Source organism: Myotis myotis, unplaced genomic scaffold (genome assembly GCF_014108235.1).
Source record: "Myotis myotis isolate mMyoMyo1 unplaced genomic scaffold, mMyoMyo1.p scaffold_m19_p_3, whole genome shotgun sequence".
Lineage (NCBI taxonomy): Eukaryota > Metazoa > Chordata > Mammalia > Chiroptera > Vespertilionidae > Myotis > Myotis myotis.
Genome location: NW_023416335.1, coordinates 146232479 through 146253244, shown reverse-complemented (window position 1 = coordinate 146253244; position 20766 = coordinate 146232479). Strand labels below are relative to the sequence as shown.

Sequence of the window (20766 nt, the reverse complement as noted above, 5' to 3'; positions counted from 1 at the left end):
TACTTTCTTCTTTACTCCTCTAGTTGTAAGACAGGAATATATAAAATTTTAACCAAGCTGCTAAGATTATTCACATAATGAAGGTTGAGGCATGAGGAAAGACTCCATTCTTGTTCTAACTAGCCTGGGAACTTAAACTGTTTTTTGAACTGTCTAGTCCTGTGTGAATGCCTGAATATACATCTAAACCTCCAGATAACCCCCTAATTGCCTCCTGAAGGACTTTCATATACAAACCACAAGACATCACCACCAGATGTGACCAGACTCCTGGCGCCCATCTTCTGGACCACCTGACATCCATCATCCAGACTGCCTGGCATCTGACTGATAACCATCCTGGACCAATACTAGGCCTAAGAATACAGGACTAATAATTCTCAAGAAGGTATTCTTTATTATAGGAACTTTTAACTTTTTTCTTCTTTAGTACATTTATGAGTATTTGCCTAGCTGTGTTTCCTGTTTACAAACACTAAAACCCTTGAATAAATCTTTATCAGTTTTAGCCAAAGCTTCCCAACTCTTTTTGAGTTTCTTTGACAGTCCTAACCAGTCCATAGGTCAGGATGAATATTCTAATTGATCAAGAGTTTTTATTCTCTCTGCCTGCTTTATTTAATAATCATTAAAAATACATAACTTTTAAACCCAGATACATAGATTTTCGTCAAATATATTTTCTAATGCCCTAGGTTTTCTGCTATTTCATTTTACACAAATCCATAGAATTGAGGAAATGTTGGGAATGTGCTCATTATTTGTGAATATTTTTCCTGGAAAATATCTGAGTGCCTTCTGCAATTGTATTTGGGGTAACCCTAAACTTCTCACTAGCTGGAGGAAGCATGGAGAAAATATCTTTCAGGCTAACCTCTAACTGAAAGACTTTCTCACATTACTCAAAATCCATCTCCTCTGTGGTTACTTCTTGTCTTTTCACTTTATATGTTCCCTTCCTACTTTATTTATTTGCTTTTTCCAAGTACAACCCAAGAAGATCTGGCCAGTTTTCTAGAATTTTGATGGTCACCTATTTTATAGCCTCTTACATATAAATCATTTTAATAAGGAAGACACAGAGTGCTATTAAATAAAACTATAACTCAATCTGGAATCCCTCTCAGCCCCAAATGAAAGACTAGTCGAAATTTGAAAAGCAGTGAAAGAATCATTCTCACCTTGGCTGCTGTGAATAATGCTGCAATAAACATGAGCATGCACACATCTTGTTTTTCTTTTTCAATCACAGTTGACATTCAATATTATATTAATTTCAGGTGTAAAGCATAGTGGTTTGGTTGGACATTTATATAAGTTATGTAGTGATCCCTTGATAAATGTTGCACCCACCTGACCATCTATAGTTATTACAATATTATTGACTATATTCCCTAAGCTGTACTTTATATCCCTGTTACTATTTTGTAGATGTCAATTTGTACTTCTTAATTTCTTTATCTTTTTTATCCATCCCCAAATCCCTCATATTTGGATACTAATTATTGCTACAATGAATAACACATTACAATATGTTAATATATCAAATTAACAAGTTGAAGACCTTAAATGTATATGTTACATGTCAAATATATTTCAATTTTTAAAATGTACAAATATCCACTTTGTATTACATACCTAAATGTAAATGAAGTAGTTTAGCTTATGAACACTCTTTAATGCAAGAGGTTTATAAAGATAGGCATTGCTTAATCGTATAGCATGTCTTTCTTCCCAACATAATGACAGATTAGATTTCTATATATATAAATTATAGGAGTACATCACCCTCTTTGTCACTCAGCATTTAGATATTCTTCTCTGCATTTCTTTTAACACAGCCATAACCTTTAGCAACCTCTAAGAAAACAAATCAATGTAGGAAATCTGTATGTGCCTGTTTGAAATGCATGCTATAGTAAATGTGTTGGGTGTGGTGCTGGCAGAGCTTAGTTTTGCAAAACATATACTTAGTCCAATGACATACACAGTATTACTTCATAAGTCTATAAATCTGATAACATCTGCCCTCACTATCTATTCATAAGTCTTCTGGGAATTCCAGCTCACTTTATCAGAATAAAACTAAATAGACAGTCTGTTCTCATCCCTTCTTCCCAATGAGAAATGTTCTTGTTATTTCTGCAACCTAATTATTTTAAGTAATCAAGCTCTGAGGCTCAGGTCAATCTTAAAGTCAAAAACCAATGGGGAAGACAGTACCTTCAAAACTAAGGTAAAGTGGCCTAAATAATGGCCTTGAGTTCTAGATTGAATAGAAGCACTCAATTCATGATGGAAAAATTCAAATGAACCTTCTAAGGTAGAATATTTGAGAGCAGGTCATAGGAATTCAAACTGATATAAATCTATATGCATCAATTTGCCCTTTTATTTTCTACACTACTTGTTCCATTAAAACCACATGAAAGGACTGTGTTTTATACTGTTATTTATTTGGTTATTCTTTGTACTTGCAACATGGAACTATTTCGGGCATAACATCTGCCTTAAGTGGTTCCATATAAATTAAAACAATACACAGGAAAAATGGTACAGAAAAGTTTCACATGTGGATTTTTAAACTTAGGAATATGAAATAGTTGACCCTCGTGTAATTCTGTTAATAAAATATCAGAAAGATACAAATCCCTGAGAGTAAACATTTGTCGCCATGTGGCCTTGGCCTAAAAAAATTGAGCCTAGAGAAAAATGACCTCACAGGTGGAAAAACAATACCCTCAAAGTCCATTCAAAATTATTTTGTTTCACCAGATTGATATACTTCATGAAACAAAGAGGCCTCATTGTGATTAGAAAGCTCTAGACCATTGATGGTGAACCTTTTGAGCTCGGCGTGTCAGCATTTTGGAAAACCCTAACTTAACTCTGGTGCCGTGTCACATATAGAAATCTTTTGATATTTGCAACCATAGTAAAACAAAGATTTATATTTTTGATATTTATTTTATATATTTAAATGCCATTTAACAAAGAAAAATCAACCAAAAAAATGAGTTCGCGTGTCACCTCTGACACGCGTGTCATAGGTTCGCCATCACTGCTCTAGACTGAGAGAATCAAGAGATTCAGATTCTAAGCCACACTCTATTACTGCCAAGAAATTAAAACTTCACTTCGCCAAGCCTCGGTTTTTTTCATCTGTAAATTGAAGGACTTAACTTAGATCATACTTTACTTAGTATAGCTGTAGGGGCCAACTCTAATGTTCCCGAGGTCAGCGTTCCCTCAGAATATCATAATGTTCAAACTATGTCACCCATCTTAACCGGAAAGCTCTTAATCAGGGGTGGGGAATGTCTGGCCCCTGGGCCATGATTGGTCTGGCCCTCCCAACGCATTAGGGGTGTGTTAATTAAATGTTTGACCAAATATAGCAGGCTAATTTTAAAGTGATCATTTTGTATGGCCCATGAATGATGTTATAAATATCCAAATGGCCCTTGACAGAAAAAATCTTCCCCATCTCTGCTCTTAATGGATACCCTTCTTCTCATCAAAAACTCCTTTTGCAAAGGGTTCCTACTGGCTGGGAATTGGGAGCATTCAACACTGGCTTTTGTCTTTACAATTTTGTCTAGGCATGCATTTCCCCTGCCCTTATGTGGTACAGTAGCATAGTGGCTTTGGGATCAGGTAGACCTGAGCTGAAATGTCAGCTTTGCCAGTAACTACTTTGTGGCCATCTTAAACAAGTCACTTAATTTCTCTAAGACTTTGTTTCCTCATCAGTAAAATCAGCATATTAATAGTATCGTTATTATAAGGTTTTGTGAGGAGTAAATGAGATGACACATAAAAAGCCTTTGGTGTGGTACTTGCCACATGTGTTCAATTATTAGTTCCTATTTCGACGTGTGGTATGAATTTGTGTGGATATGGGGATTTTGGCATACACTTCAAGGTAAGCAGGGATTGGTGCAGTGATGTAAGTTAAAGCAAGCATGTCAAACTCGCAGCCATAGGCCGCATGCCTCGTTTATTTGGCCCATGTTAGCCTTTGAGTTTGACATACTTGAGTTGGTTGGAGGAGGGTGGCAAATGTAAAGCAGCATATTTAAGCTTCTAAAAGAAAACCTGCAGACAGAATATTATTTTAAAGGTCTATTTGTAAAACTAAATTAACAGCTGCTAAGGGAACTCTTGTCTCGTTTTTATTTAGCAACCTGGCGACCAAATGCATGTTCAGAATGAAAAGAATTCTCAGACTAGGCTCAGTAAACCCCAAATTTGGATTATCCCATTAAAAACATCTTCTGCAAATGAAAGGAAATACGCCAAAATATTTATAGTGGCTATCTCTGGGTGGTAAGAATATAGGTACTATTTATTGGCTACTTTATATATACCTGATTTATTTCCCAAGTTATTGTTTTCTAAAATAAAGGTATTATTTTACATTCAGAAAATTAATCATTATAAAATATGTAATAACTGTAGGAAAAAAAAGGATCTGGATCTTTCATGAATTTGTATTTCAAAAGCTTTTAGATTCTCCAGCAGCTGTTTAGTATTTGCACTCCTCCCCTCTTCTCCCCTCCCCCCTCATAATAATGTAATTATCTAACCCTCTTCTGAGCCTGTAGCATCAAAGTTGCTGCCTCCAAGACTGAAATTCTAAGATGATTTTAACTCATCAAACACTCCCATTGGGACACAGTAGAAAGATTCAAGTTAGATGCAGGTGGGGGTTGTGGGGGGGGGAGAAGCAGGCAGAGGAAACAAAGTCTCTTTTTAAATGTTTACACATTTACTTTCTGACATAGACACAGACATATATACAAACATACACAAAAATGTATACATATACAGGCATGCACATATATACACATACCCCCCCCCCCATCTCGCTTCCTGTTGCTTTTTATACTGGATAAGATTTGATCATTGCTAATGACACCCAGCTGTGCCAATTCCTTGGGTTCTTTACCCATGTTTTCCTTTCTTTCAGATGTAATTTCTCTTGTCATCTAAATAGTCTTTCAAAATGAGGCTCCTGACAGGCCCTGATCTAGCATATGGTTGGCAAATATCCAATGAGTTCAGGATGCTTAGCCAGACAATTCAGATATCACAGATGTGGCCTCTGCTTAAACGACCCTAAATGGACTCCAGGGCCTAAAAGCTGAAGGCACCCTAAGAGACCAAATTAGAAGTCACAGTTAATGGGAAAGTGCATTCGCCCCAACCTTTGCATCTAGAAACAGACATATGTTCAGAATGATTGAAGACTTCTAAGGAAAGTTAGCCTTATATATTCATTCCGTTTTAGAGTTAGAGGAGAAGTTGGAAACCATGTAGTCCAATCACTTCCTTTCACACATAAAAAATAAGAGCGGAGATGCTAAGTGTTTCACAGAGAGTCATCATGTGTCCTGATACCTGGAGACATAGATCTTCAGCTGCAAGCAACAGAAGCCTCCTGGTTAACCTAAGCAAGAAGGAATGTGCTGGAAGATAATGCAGTGCACACAGAAATAAAGCAAAGTGCCAAGATCAGAAATGACAAAACCCAGGCAGCGTCAGTAGTCTCAGGGATAGGAGCTGTTCAACTGTTTGTTGTTGTTTGTTTTTTAATATATTTTTATTTATTTTAGAACAAGAGGAAGGGAAAGGAATAGAAAGATAGAAACATCAATGAGAAACACCTTACAAGGGATCAAGTTCACAACCTGGGCATGTGCCCTCACCGGGAATAGAACCAGTGACCGCTTGGTTCATGGGTCGATGCTCAACCAGTGAACCACACAGGCCAGGCTGTTCAACTGTTTTGACAGAGAGACTTCTTAAAACCAGGGGAGCCAGCTGATGTTTTCCCTTATCACTTCATTCACACTAAAGAGTCAAAGAACCAGGAAGAGTCAGATTAATCCTTGAGTCATCTGCCCATTCCTCAGCAGGTACCTTGATTTATAGGCTCATCAACTTTTCATTTAATTGGGGAGAGGAAATTCCACAAAAGGAAATTGCAATACTATTATACTATGTCTCAAAAAAGGAGACTGAATGAAGAAACTTCCTATGTTCACTACACTTACTCAGTGCTCATTATACCACATCAAACTGTCTTATTTAAGTGGAGAAAGCCATGTGCTCATTAAATTCCTTCCTCATACTGCTTACAGATTCATATATTTCTAAAATGATTATTGGTATATTCCTCTGACTTTGTCCTATGTCCTTCGTTGACAAGAAAATGTCCTTGAGGGAAGTAATACATTTGTAAATTAGAAGGGAAAAGCTTTTGAGTGCCTTGTGTACCCAAGATGTTGGGAAAGTGGAGTAAAAGGAGAGGTCAGGAACACCAAAGAAAAATATTGTCACTTCACATTTTTATCTAGTTTTTACCCAAAAAAACATCAGGAATTCTACCCTCTATAGGTCATTATTAAATTAGTTAATATTCTTTACAAGCTTATATCTGTTCAGTCCATTTGCTATGCATTTATACATAACTAAAATAGGATTGTTTCTGTATACCATTTTATAAATTTGATTTTTAAATTACAGTATGTTATTAATGTCCCTTCATCATATTAGAACCATTTTCAAGGATGCATTGTATCCCATTATATGGATGCATTGCGTTACTTATTTAATCAATATTTTATTGTTAAATGCTGACTTTTTTCATTTTTTCTTTCTTATTATCACTACAATGAACTTGTGCTACATATCCATGTGCACATATATGATCATTTACCTGAAGTAAATTCATGAAGTGGAATTGCTGGGTCAACTCAGTGAACACACTTTTAAGGTTTTTTTTAAGAGGCTTTTGATACCTAATACCAAATTGTCTTTGTGATCATGCCCATTTCTCCAAACTCCAACTAATAATAACTGGAATAAACAACCAATAGACAAATGTGCCAGTTTGGTAAGTGAAAATGGTATCTCCTTTAAGTTGAATTTCATTGCTCTCTAGTGAGGTTGAACAGTCCATGTATTGGTCAGCCATGTTTATTTCTTTTGTGAATTTCCCGCTCAAGTATTTGACCCATGGAGTTCCCATCTTTTAATTATTGATCTGTTAGGTGTTTGAAAGTTAAAATGAACCCTTTGTCACATGCAATAAAAATATTTTACAAATTATTTTTAATTCTTAACAAATTATAGCACAACTTAGTTTTTATTTTTATTTAATTTTTATATGTTTTTATTGATTTGAGAGAGAGAGAGAGAGAGAGAGAGAAAGAGAGAGAGAGAGAAGAGAGAGAGAGAGAGAGAGAGAAAGAGAGAAACATCGATGGAGAGAAACATCCATTGGCTGCCTCTTGCTCGCCCCCAGTCAAGATCTAGCCTGCAACCTGGGCACATGCTCTGACAGGGAATAGAACCAGTGAGTGACCTTTTGATGCACAGGACAATGCTCAACCAACTGAGCCACACTGGCCAGGGCACAACTTAGTTTTTAAATGTAAACATGTTAGAGAACATAAAATATAAAATAAATTATTTTAATTAGTAATATTTCCACAAGGATTAGAAAATGACACTACAGTGGAGAAATGACATATGGGAGAACACCAAACATACACCTGGACCCAACCTACCTTTCGAGACTTCATTCCTGTCATTTCCTTAGGTGTCCTCTCCTGCAACATCCTTCAGGACTCAGCTGTGACCAAAAACCCCTCTGAGAAGTCTCCCCTGGCCTTATGTGTTTGTTTATTTAAATTAATAGATTTTATTTCTCAGAGCAGTTTTAGGTTTACAGAGAAAATGAACAGAAGGAACAGAGAGTTCCCGTATCCTCATCTCTCCTCTGCCCCTTGATCCTTAAAGGCAGAAACACGTAGACCCTCCCTTCACTGTGTGCTCATAATAGCATGTACATAATTCAGTATTATACTTGACCCACATGGCAGTTATAACCCATAGTAATCTGTAGATTTCTAGACAACACAAGTGATGTTTATTAACCTCTGTTTTCCCAAGCTTTACTAGTAGCACAGTTCCTACTGCATATTATGTATATGATTGCAAAATGGAAAATTTAACTGGCATTTGCCAAGACTAATTCATATATTCTCATTTAACATAACAACCATGTGTATGGGCTTGGTACTAGTATTAGCTCACATTTTATGAATAAAAAAATTAAGGCTTAGAAAGCTGAGTGATTTGCCTAAGGTCAAACATTACATAACCTGATTCTAATCAAGCCAAATTCTGAGTTGTCAACCTCACCTTTACATTCCCCACCTTAAAGCACACACTTACAAATAATTAATTAAATGGTTTTTTGTTTGTTTCTGGTGTTTTTTCTTTATTATCTTTGTTGTTGAAAAGTATTACAGATTCCCCCTCTTTTCCCCCCATTGACCCCCTTCTCCCCACTCCTGCCCCCTCCCCAGGCCTTCACTGCACTATTGTCTGTGTCCATGGGTTATGCGTAAATGCATATAAGTTCTTTGGTTTTTACCCATAAACTGGGGCTAGATAAACACACACACACAGACACACACACACACACACACACACACACCACCTACATACCTTGTAAGGTGGTTGGGAAAATAGACAGAATGCTTTCTTTTTCCATCTATTTTGTTATTAACATTTTCAATTGGTGAATCTTTATCATGTCCCTAATATATGTTACTAGAGGCCCGATGCACAAAATTTGTGCATGGGTATGGTCTCTAGGCCTGGCCAGCGGTCAGGGCCAATCTGCGAGGTGACCAGTGGGGCGATTGGGGCACCCACTGACCCCACCTTGGCTGGCTTGGGGTCTGTGGGCTTGGGGCAGCTCCTGCTTTGAGTGTCTGCTCCCTGATGGTCAGTGCACATCATAGCGACCGGTCATTCCCCCGTTCAGTCGATTTGCATATTAGGCTTTTATTATATAGGATAGCCACTATGCTAAACATAGGAAATGAATAAATGAAAGAAATAAGAATGCTAGAGAGTGAAGCTACCAAAGTCCCAACACTCTTAAACTATAATAAATGCTTTTATTGCAGAGAGCTTTATCAACAATGTGAGATAGGAACTAAGTTCACCTGCAAGACTCAGAGAAAGCTTCATGGAGGAGAAACGCTGGCTCAAAGGTACCCGTATTAGTAGATAAGAGCTCCTGGCCTTGAATCTGAATGCTCTGGATATAAATCTGAATTGTCACTTTACTACCCACATGGCCTTGAGCAAATTACTTAACCTCTTTGAATCAAACTATCTATGTCATGGGTCTATTGTGAGAATTAAATAATGTAATATATGTAAGGTGTTGAGAGTAGTAAGCACTCAGTAGGATTTTTAAAAATATATGAATCTTAATTAGCTTATTTTAAAAATTACATGGAAGAAAAATTTATAAATATCATTTGGTTTCATAAAAAATGGCTAGCCGATGTAGCTCAGTTGGTTGGGCGTCATCTGTGCACCAAAAGGTTGCAGGTTCTATTCCTGGTCAGGGCACATGCCTGGGTTTCAGGCTTGATCCTAGTATGGGGGATGCAGGAGGCAGCCGATCAATTGATGTTACACTCTCACATCAATGTTTCTCTCTTTTTCTCTCCCATCCTTTCTCTCTAAAAATCAATAAACTACTCTTTAAAAAAAATGAATAACAATAGGGAAGAGAATTTACCCTACTAGAAATCAAAACATACTACACCACTAGAATAAAACAATGGGATATTGATTAGCCTAGGACTAAATAAATAAGTCAAGGAAAAGAATAGTGTTTAGGGGGACAATTCTGAAGCAAATGTCTACAATTCTACAGGATTCCCCAGAGGTTCTCCAACGAAATAATTAAGCTTCAACTGTCTACAGTAGTAGCCCATTTATTAACACACTCCTTATTGACTTTCTTCTCCTTTCCATCTCACTTTCTTCACTCCTTTACCTCCCAATTAAAATACCTATTGTGGTAGTGATTTATTATAAGAAATACATATATTTGGTCTTCATTCTTATTCCTGGAACAAAGTCCCAAATCCTTGGAATTGCCTAAGTGAGAAGAGAGATAAAGATGTGTTTGTTACTCATAACAAGCTCTTTTCAATTACACTTGAGCTTATGTTAATGAGATTTTTGGAAAGCTCCAAGATAACCACAGGTTAAGGGTGGTTGTCAGAGGAACCAGCAAGTGATTAAGAGGGTTAGAATTTTTAGCCTCACCACTCAACCTCTGAAGAAGGGAGAGGGGCTGAAATTTGAAGTAATCGCCAATGACCAGTGATTTAATCAATCATGCATTCGAGAAAACCCAAAAGGACGCGTTCGGGGAGCTACTGGGTTGGCACACACATGGTGGTTAGAGAGCTGTGAGCCTGGGAAGGGCATGGAAGCTTGGTGCTCCTTCCCTCATACCTTGCCCTATGCATCTCTTCCATCTGGTTGTTCCTGAGGTGTAGCTTTTGTAATAAATTGGTAATCTAATAAGTAAACTGTTTCCCTAGTTCTGTGAGTCATTCTAGCAAATTATCAAACTTCAGAAGGGAGTTGTGGGAACCTCCCATTTACAGCCAGTCAGTCAGAAGCTCAGGAGACAACCTGGATTTGCAATTGGCACCTGAAGTGGGGCAGCAGTCTTAACTTGTGGGATCTGATGCTATCTCCAGGTAGATAGCGTCAGAATTTAACTGAATTATTGGACACCCAGCTGGTATATGCAGAACACTGGAGAAGTGCTTAGTATGGGAAAATACCACACACCCTAGAGTACAGAACATTTAGTGAGTGGTGAGTAGAGAAGAAAAACAAAGAGTTTCTCTCATTATACATAGTTATATTCAAGTCTCTTTCTCAGAATCTGCTTATGAGGGAACCCCAACTAAGATAAGAGATACTTAAGCTTTTACTCTGCATGCGTCTGTATAGTATTAATTTTTCATAATCACAGCATATTCATGTTGGACTGGTATCATTCAAAGAATATAATTAAAAATTATTAGCCTTGCCATGGCTGGGTGGCTTAATTGGTTGTAGCATTGTCCCATACATCAAATGGTTTAAGGTTCAATTCCTGGTCAGGGCACTTCCTGTTACAGGTTTGATCCCTACTACCGGAGGCAACTAACTGATGTTTCTCTTTCACATCGATGTTTTTTCTCTCTCTCTTCCTGCCTCTCTCTCTAAAATCAATAAATTAACAACAACCAGATGTCTTTGGGTGAGAATTAAAAAACATATATGTTAGCCTGGCTAAATCAGACCTGTGAATTTAGAATACTGTTTTAGGGTTTTATGTTTTGTTTTACGAAGGGTAGACCTTGTAAATGCTTACCAGTGTCCTCATACTCTTATAAATCTCTCAAAATTTAGATTCAGAGTTCTCTATTTCCAGCTCATTCTGCTCTTGGTCTTTCACATTTAGAGACTGATAACATAGAATTATAGACAAAGATTCCTGAAGTGTATTTTTTATAGATTTATAAATCTACAAAGACCTGCCATTTATAAATCTGCTATTCCCTCAACAAAGAACATTAATGGGATTTATCTCTCTCATTATAAAATGTTTGAAGTTTCATGCACTATAAAACTTTAACTAAAGGACATTTAGAAACATTATCTCTTAAAAACATGTGAGTGTTAATCACCAAAAAGAATACAGGGAAGTGTGCAGAGCTGGATATGTAATCCAGGGAATGACAGAAGCATAGTCTCAACAATTGATGGAGCTCAGGAAATACCACTTATTTCAAGTCTAAACTGAGAACTGTTCTCCACAGGAAGCAGGAAATTGAAGCCGAGGATTAAAGGACATAAGCTTAGCTGAAACCGGTTTGGCTCAGGGGATAGAGGGTCGGCCTGCAGACTCAAGGGTCCCAGGTTCGATTCCGGTCAAGGGCATGTACCTGGGTTGCAGGCACATCCCCAGTGGGGAATGTGCAGGAGGCAGCTGATCGATGTTTCTCTCTCATCGATGTTTCTAGCTCTCTATCTCTCTCCCTTCCTCTCTGTAAAAAAATCAAAAAAAATATTTTTTTTTAAAAAAAAAAAAAGGACATAAGCTTAGAAACAGAAAGAGTGTAATCTAAGGGGGATATGATACCAAGCAGAAAAGCTGGAGTTAAAATGAAACTGGCCAAGGTATTGTATGGGCAATAGAGAAAATCAAAAGACCAGTATAATCTACATGCAGTGCCATTGCTGGGGTAAACCACACAAACACCAGTGAGTCAGCAAATGGACAGCTCTCATCACAGCTGATGCTGATGGGAAAGTAAAAAAGGGATATTGATTAAACAATACACAAAATAACCACAGAATGGTAGGATTGTGAGTAATAGAGAAAGAGTTTTTAGTAAACACTCATGTCAGATACTGACTACTCATCAAACTCCATTGGTCCTTATAAAACTATCAAACTGACAAAAAAGAAGATGCCTAAAAGGAGTTTTAGCAGGCATCCTTCTACAATGGAAGAATTATTCAGCCTGGATCTGTTCAGTATCAAAAAGGAATAAACGTAGCCAGTACAATAGAAAAACCAAAGAGACATGGTAACCAATGTCATCATATACTTCCAAATCTCAGTAGAGAGGAAGCAGTTGTTAAAGCCAGAGCTACATGGTACCTTAAACTATTAATGTGGGCTCCATTTTTTCTTAATTATATATTTACTAGAGGCCTGGTGCACGAAATTCATGCACGGGGTTGGGGGGAGGGGAGTCCCTCAGCCTGAATTGAGAGAGGACACAGGCCAGGCCGAGGGACCCCACCGGTGCATGATCGGGGCTCGGGAGGGATGCAGGAGGTTGGCCAGCCAGGGAGAGCCCACAGGAGGGCCTGCGGGAGGGCTCCAGGGCGTGTCCAGCCTGTCTTGCTCAGTCCTGATCAGCCAGACCCCAGCAACAAGCTAACCTACTGGTTGGAGCGTCAGCCCCCTGGTGGTCAGTGCACATCATAGCGAGCAATTGACTGGCCTCAGCCTATCATTAGCATACTAGAGGCCCAGTGCACAAAAATTTGTGCACTTGGGGAGGGTCCCTCAGCCCGGCCTGTGCCCTCTCGCAGTTTGGGACCCATCAGGGGATGTCCACCTGCTGGCTTAGGCCCACTCCCCGGGGGAGTGGGCCTACGCTGGCAGTCAGACATCCCTATGGCAGCCCGGGAACCCTCAAGGGATGTCCACTTGCCAGCGGGGAGCAGGCCTAAGCTGCAGTCGGACATCCTTAGCGCTGCTGAGGAGGCAGGAGAGGCTCCTGCCATCACCACTATGCTGGCAGCCATCAGTCTGGCCTTTGGCTGAGCAGAGCTCCCCCTGTGGGAGCGCACTGATACCCAGAGGGCAGCTCCTGCATTGAGCATCTGCCCCCTGGTGGTTAGTGTGTGTCATAGTGACCAGTCATTCCCAGTCGTTGTGCTGTTAGGGTCAATTTGCATATTACCCTTTTATTATATAGGATTACACTTTGATTGGTTGAACGGATGACTGGATGACTGACACTTAGGATATTAGGCTTTTATTATATAGGAAAACATATCAAATCAAAAATGTCCTTTTAATTATTAATGGTAGGTACTTGAAATACCAGGAATCAACAAATAGTAGTCAAGATTCTAGTGCTCAGGGCACTATCCTATATAATAAAAGCCTAATATGCAAATCAACCAAACGGCGGAACGACCGGTTGCTATGACATGCACTGACCACCAGGGGGCAGATGCTCAATGCAGGAGCTTCCCTCAGCCTGCAGACCCCAGGCCAGCCAAAGTGGGTACCAGTGTGGGGCCCTGGATCGCCCTGCCAGTCACCCCACAGAGGGAGGTGACCAGCAGCAATGGTGGGGGAGGGAGGATGGGGCCAGTGAGCAGGCGGCGCCAGGCCAGCCAAGGTGGGTGCCAGCAGGGGCCCCTTGATCACCCCATCAGTCACCCCACAGATTGGCCCTGATCACCAGCCAGGCCTAGGGACCCTACCCGTGCACGAATTTCGTGCACCGGGCCTCTAGTGTACTCGTAGTTGGTAATATATAAAGGTTCCTAAACTGGGAATTTAGAGCATGTGCTAAAAGAAAACAGAAGTTTGGGACAGTGAGAATGGACTCTGAATCCATCTGTCCAAGTTTAGTGGTGTCATCTGCCTGATGGAATCCTTTCACTACTTTCTATTAGAAAGTAGAAATAATCTTGCAATTCTGCTGATAAACATATACTTCAAATGAAGTAATTTGAAAGTGGATGAAAGCTTAGTATATTGTATTCTGGCACCATTCGAGAGACCTCTTGAAAAAGTATTCAGTCAGCACCTTCAAGGTCAAAGCAAGATGACATAAAGCCCAAAAGAAAGATCTTCGGAGTCTAGCTAGTTTCTTCATGACCTCTTTGCTGCATAACAAACTTATGGCTTAAAATGATAAGCATTTTATTTGCTGATAGTTCTGTGGGTCAGAAATTTGAGCTGGTTTCAAAGGGTGGCTTTTCTGCTGATCTCACCCATTCTGCTGATGGTGTCTCTTTGTAGACACTAGCATCTGGAGACCATTAGGGATGCATGGTCCAAGTTGGCCTTACTCAAGTCTGGCAGTTGGTCATGGCTTTGGCTGGACCTCTGTCTCCACGTGGTCTCTCAACCTCAGAAAGATTGCTGGGGCTTTTCCACATGGTGATGGCAGTGTTCCAAAAGGAAAAGAGCAGAAGCTTCAAAAGTCTCTTAGAGTCTACACAATGTTACTTCCGCTCCATTTTATTGGGAGAGCAAGTCACAAGGCCAGCCCAGATTCAAGGGTTTGGAGAAAGAATTTGACCTCTTAATGCCGTGGTCGGCAAACTGCGGCTCGCAAGCCACATGCGGCTCTTTGGCCCACATGTGGCTCTTCCTAAGCCTTAGGAGTACCCTAATTAAGTTAATAACAATGTACCTACCTATATAGTTTAAGTTTAAAAAATTTGGCTCTCAAAAGAAATTTCATGCCCTGACTGGTTTGGCTCAGTGGATAGAGCGTCGGCCTGCAGACTGAGGGGTCCCAGGTTTGATTCCAGTCAAGGGTATGTACCTTGGTTGTGGGCACATTCCCAGGAGGGGGTTGTGCAGGAGGCAGCTGATCGATGTTTCTCTCTCATCGATGTTTCTAACTCTCTATCCCTCTCCCTTCCTCTCTGTGAAAAATCATTAAAAACTATATTTAAAAAGAAAAGAAAAGAAGTTTCAATCGTTGTACGTTGATATTTGGCTCTGTTGACTAATGAGTTTGCCAACCACTGTCTTAATGAGAGAAGTAACAAAGTCACAATTGCAAAGAAATACTAGTACATAGATAAGAAGAATCATTGCAGATATCTTCATGAACAGTTATCGCAGTTAGGAAAATGCCTTTTCCTTTAGGATCTTGGGAAGAAGCTGAGAAGGCCACAAGAGGCCACACAGGAGAGGCTCTAAGTACATTTATGGTGGGATCTTAGAAGCAGTCTGGACCACTGAATACTTAAATACTAAAAGAGTTAGGGAAAATGCTTCACCAAGACAAACTGAAGCTCTTTTCATTCACCAAAATATTGCCAAACTTAGTCTAGGATATCCATATTTAACAATCAGATCATTTCCCAAATATTTACCTTGTTTATCTGAAATGTTTTTCTTCCAGATCTTCAGACAACTGACTTCTTCACATTATTTAAGACCAAGCTTTAAAAAAAAAATAAAAGAACAAGCTTAAACTTTGCCTCCTTAAGGAAACCTTCCCTGATCACCTTAATCAGAGTTAATTTCTCTCATTTCACTATCACATTTTTTTCATAACAATATCACTATCCAAAATAACTTTAATATTTGTCTACTGGTTTATGATGTGTCCTTCACTAGAATGTAAGCTCCATGAGATTTAAGATTCTACTACTTTGTTTAGCACAGTAACATCAAGTAATGAGTGCTTGCAAAGGTAACGAAGTGAGAACCAGATTTTGATAATTACTTCTCCACTACTATCCTAAACTTGGCCCAAATCTTAATCTCTGCTACAAAGTGCAAAGTAGATGACACCATTTCCTCATCCCTGGGCTCAGAGTTTACTAAGCTTTTCCTGTTGAAACATGCCTGCTTGGGACTTCCATTTATGTTACAGATACTAGTCTTTGGAATGCATCTAATTAACTTCTCTATTTTCTTCTTTTGTAAACCTGAGAAAATACTCGCCTCACTTATTATGCAAATTAAATGAGATTCCATGTGTTAAATGCACAGTACAGTACCCGGTATAGGTTAGAACTCAATAAATTCAATTGTGACTAACAACTTGTACATATCTCAGTCCCAATTAATATTCCATTGATTTTTGGGGGGGGTTGTTTTAAATTACCAATTCTAGTCATCTATTTCCGAAAGATTCTCTGACTCCCTCAGAAGGTCCTAGAAAAAAGTCTGATGGTTGATGTTTGCAATGTCCAAAACAGAATTACAAGACTACACCTACTAGCATTCATAGAGTCAGAATAACACATAGAGTACCACCCAAGATGTTCTTTCACATGTGGCCGTTGGTGTTCTTGCCTGCTGAGCAATCTTTCCACTTTTCTTAACCTTCTGGTATTCCAGCCAACCCTTTCCCCCTTCCGCACAAAACCTAGGTCCTCATTCACCTAAGCTCACCTGAGCTTTTGTTGCTCATCTAGGTAGTGATGCCCCCACTTTCTCTACTCTTAGTAATGACATTTATGAGACTATCAGTGCCTCAGACATTTTATCATTTCATATTTATTAATATTATTGTAATGATTTCTAATCACATTCTGTAGTCACAGCATAAAGTCCTTTTCATTAAATTAAAATTGCATTAATGTAGCCGCTGAATCTGAAAAGCCTGCTGTGTTTGTTCTAGGAGGGTGTTTTCCCTAGAAACAAGAACATTAGTTTGCTCAAATCACAGGCTCTTTTTCATCCTGTTAAAATGCTTGCTGCTTATTCCTGTTACTATGTTAGATACAATCCCACCGGTGAGGACAGCATGTGGTCATGTCGTTGTCACCTTCCTCACTATTGGTTGATCCCTCAGGATTCCCAGAGCACCATCTTGATCTCATAGAGTCATTTTGCTGCATTCATGTCTTATAACAAAGATTCTTGTTTACATTTCTCAACTGTTCCAAAGAGTCCCTTTTTCTTCTTTATTCATCTCTGTGAGAACACAATTAATGGACAATTAGGTTCAGTTATGAGTTATGAGTCAGAGCTGGAGTTATACATTGTTTCGAAACGAAACAAACCAGAAACCTACTTTCAGCAGCGGAGGCCTAAGAGCTGGAGCCTCAGAGCTAAAGCCGGCCCAGAATAAGAAAAGAAAAAAGAAAAAAAGGAGCAGTTGGGAGCTTCCGTCACCCGCCAGCCTGAAAACAGCCCTCAGCCCCTCACCCAGACTGGCCAGGCACCCCAGTGGGGACCTCCACCCTGAAGGGTGTGTGACCAGCTGCAAACAGCCATCATCCCCTCACCCAGGTTGGCCAAGCACCCCAGTGGGGACTCCCACCCTGAATGGTGTGTGACCAGCTGCAAACAGCCATCATCCCCTCACCCAGGCTGGCCAGGCACCCAAGTGGGGACCCACACCCTGATCCAGGACACCCTTCAGGGCAAACCAGCCAGCCCCACCCATGCACCAGGCCTCTATCTTATATAGTAAAAGGGTAATATGCCTCCCAGCACCGGGATCAGTGGAGCCGAGAGGCCTCCCGGCATCGGGATCAGCGTGACAGGGGGCAGCGCCCAAATCCCCTGATCGCCCTGCAGCTCTGTGTGTGACAGGGGGCGGGGCCACAACCTCCCTATCCGCCCTGCTCTGTTCGTGACAGGGGAAGGTGCCCCAACCTCCTGATCAGCCCTGCTCTGTGCCTGATACGGGGGGAGCTCCCCAACCTCTGATCGCCCTGCGGCTCTGTGTGTGACAGGGTGCGGCTCCCCAACCCCCTGATCAGCCTGCTCTGTGGGTGATAGAGGGTGGCGCCACAACCCCACCCCCCCCCCCATGGGCCCTGCTCTGTGTGTAATGGGGTAGAGCCATAACCTCCCCATCGGCCCTGCCCTGAGTGTGAAAGTGGCGGCGCCCCAACCCCCTGATCGGCCCTGCTCTGTGGGTGATAGAGGGCAGCGCCCCAACCTCCTGATCCGCCCTGCTCTGTGTGTGACAGGGGGCGCTGCCCCAACTCCCCTATCGGCCCTACTCTGTGAGTGACAGGGGGGAGCTCCTCAACCCCCTGATGGGCCCTGCTCTGTGCGTGACAGGGGGGAGCTCCCCAACCGCCCTGATGGGCCCTGCTCTGTGCGTGACAGGGTGGAGCTCCCCAACCCCCTGATCGACCCTGCTCTGTGCATGACAGGGTAAGGAGCCCCAACTCCCCTGATGGGCCCTGCTCTGTGAGTGACAGGGGGTGGCGCCACAACCTCCCCATTGACCCTGCCTTGAGTGTGACAGGGGGCGGTGCCCCAACCCCCCAATGGGCCCTACCCTGAGCGTGACTGGGGGTGGCATTGCAACCTCCCGATCCGCCCTGCTCTGTGCATGACAGGGGGTGGCGCCCCAACACCCCAATCGGCCCTGCTCTGAGCCCGACCAGGGGCTGCACCTAGGGATTGGGTCTGCCCTCTGCCACCCGGGAGCAGGCCTAAGCCAGCAGGTCGTTATCTCCCGAGGGGTCCCAGACTGCGAGAGGGCACAGGCCAGGCTGAGGGACCCCCCATTCCCCCTGAGTGCACAAATTTTTGTGCACCAGGCCTCTAGTCAGTATATATAAAAAAAAACAACTCAGGAGTATAAAAAGCTATGTGACCTGCCCCTTATTGGAATTCATTTTGGTATAACACAGAGGTGAGGGGTAGTATCTAAGTTTCCGTTTAGTGCAGATATAAGATTATTTTTGCCTAATGGCCATATCCTTTGCAAGAAAAAAATATTTTTAATGATATGTCTTGAAAAAGAAGAAAAAAAATGAAATTGGCTAGAGACTTATGTAAGGGATGTAGAAAAGATTTCTAAAGAAGGCCCATTTGTTCTGTTGAGAACTTGACTGGCTTTGGGTAGGCCAAGCTACACTCAGGCTGAGTTTGGCAGCAGGTGTCATAGCTAAGTGACTCTGCCACTACAGCGTGGGAAAAACTGGGATTTCGTTCCTCACATGAGAGGACAGAAAAGTGAGGAAGGTACAGAAAGCTGACAGCAAGCTGAACTGTGTTCTGTTAATGTGATGTAAGAGCCCCTGCCCATGGCCACCTTCAGCAAAGTCGTCTTTGCACACACGTAATGCCTCTGCGAATGTTTCCAGTGGCCATTCGGGAAAAGACCAAAATCGCAATCGGCCTAACATAATATGAAACAGGCAATGTGAGCAGAATGATGCATGATCTATAAACTAGACCAAGTTAAATGGAAGCAGGAGCTCTGAGCCAGCAATGATTATGAGATCACAAGACCTCGGGGAATACACATAAATCTTGAGGAAAATTTTGGACATCTACAATCCACAGGGTAAGGGTGACTTAAGTCAATCTCACCCCTGTCTTAGGTGGGCCAGGGAACCAAGAGGTCATCTGAATTATGCCAGTTGAGTTTGACAACTTCATTAAAAATATACTTCATTAAAAATATATAAAGTATTGCTTATAATCTGAAATACTACTCATAAATGGAGTTCTGAAAATAGTAAAATCCACACACATTGCTTATAATCTGAAATACTACTCATAAATGGAGTTCTGAAAATAGTAAAATCCACACACACAAAGTGTGAATATAACATTACTCATGTTCTTTATCTTTCTATCTCTGATATTATTTCCATAAACTTATTGCCGCTTCCTATAAATATACCTACATTTACACAGATCTAATTTAATCTCAGAGGAACAATTTCACCTCTTTCAGACCCTGCTATTTTCTTTTTCCTACATTCAAACTTCCCTTCTCTACTAGCAACATGTTCTCAGACTATAATCAATTTTGCTCACTAAAAAATAAACTGTTACCTCATATTCCACCAAATACCACTCACTATCTATTTTCCCTTCTCATACAAACTCATTGTAAGTGTAGTCTTTATTTTCTGTCTTTACTATCTCATAGCACACTTATTCCCAATTCAACAAATATTTCCTGAACAGCTACTATTCATCAGACACCATGCTGTGTGAAATTATTACAAAATTGCTCTGTCCTCACGATTCCACTGAAACTGTACTAGATTACCATGGCCCTCCTAATTGCCAAATACAAGGAGTATATTTTGATCCTTGGTTTTTTGTTTTCTTTTGTTTTGAAAATTTCTTAAGAATTTATTTGAGCTAAATTGATGACATACTGGGAACCAAGATCACAAGTACTCTCCCTTGTTTTGTTTTTTAAGTTTAGTTTTATTTTTTAATATATGTGTTTATTATTTTATTTTTTAAATATATTTTTATTGATTTCAGAGAGGAAGGGAGAGGGAAAGAGAGAGACATCAATGATGAGAGAGCATCATCTATGGGCTGCCTCCTGCGCGCCCCCTACCTGGGATCAAGCCAGCAAACCGGGCATGTGCCCTGAAGGGGAATTGAACTATGACCTCTTGCTTCATGGGTCAATGCTCAACCACTGAGCCACACCAGCCAGGCAAGTCTTATATTTCTTGACTTGTCTGCAGCATTTGATAATTTATTCACTCTCACCTTCTTGAAATTCTTGTAATCTGTGACAGCTCATTTTTCTCTTTGATTTCTTTACAGAGTCTTAGTGGAAAAGGTTGCAGAGAAAGGTTGAGTGAGAAGTACTAAGGGGAAAAATTATTTTGCCAAATTTTCCCTTGGAAAAAGAGTGGTAGGAC

General features: G+C 40.7%; 1 long non-coding RNA gene across 1 annotated transcript in view; it reads right to left on the bottom strand.

The window, feature by feature from the left end:
* The window catches only part of LOC118651380, a 107742-nt gene that overhangs the window by 22630 nt on the left and 64346 nt on the right, over window positions 1-20766 (bottom strand). The window contains exon 7 of the long non-coding RNA XR_004966225.1: window positions 15538-15607. This is a non-coding gene — a long non-coding RNA (uncharacterized LOC118651380). The remainder of the gene's footprint in view (window positions 1-15537; window positions 15608-20766) is intronic.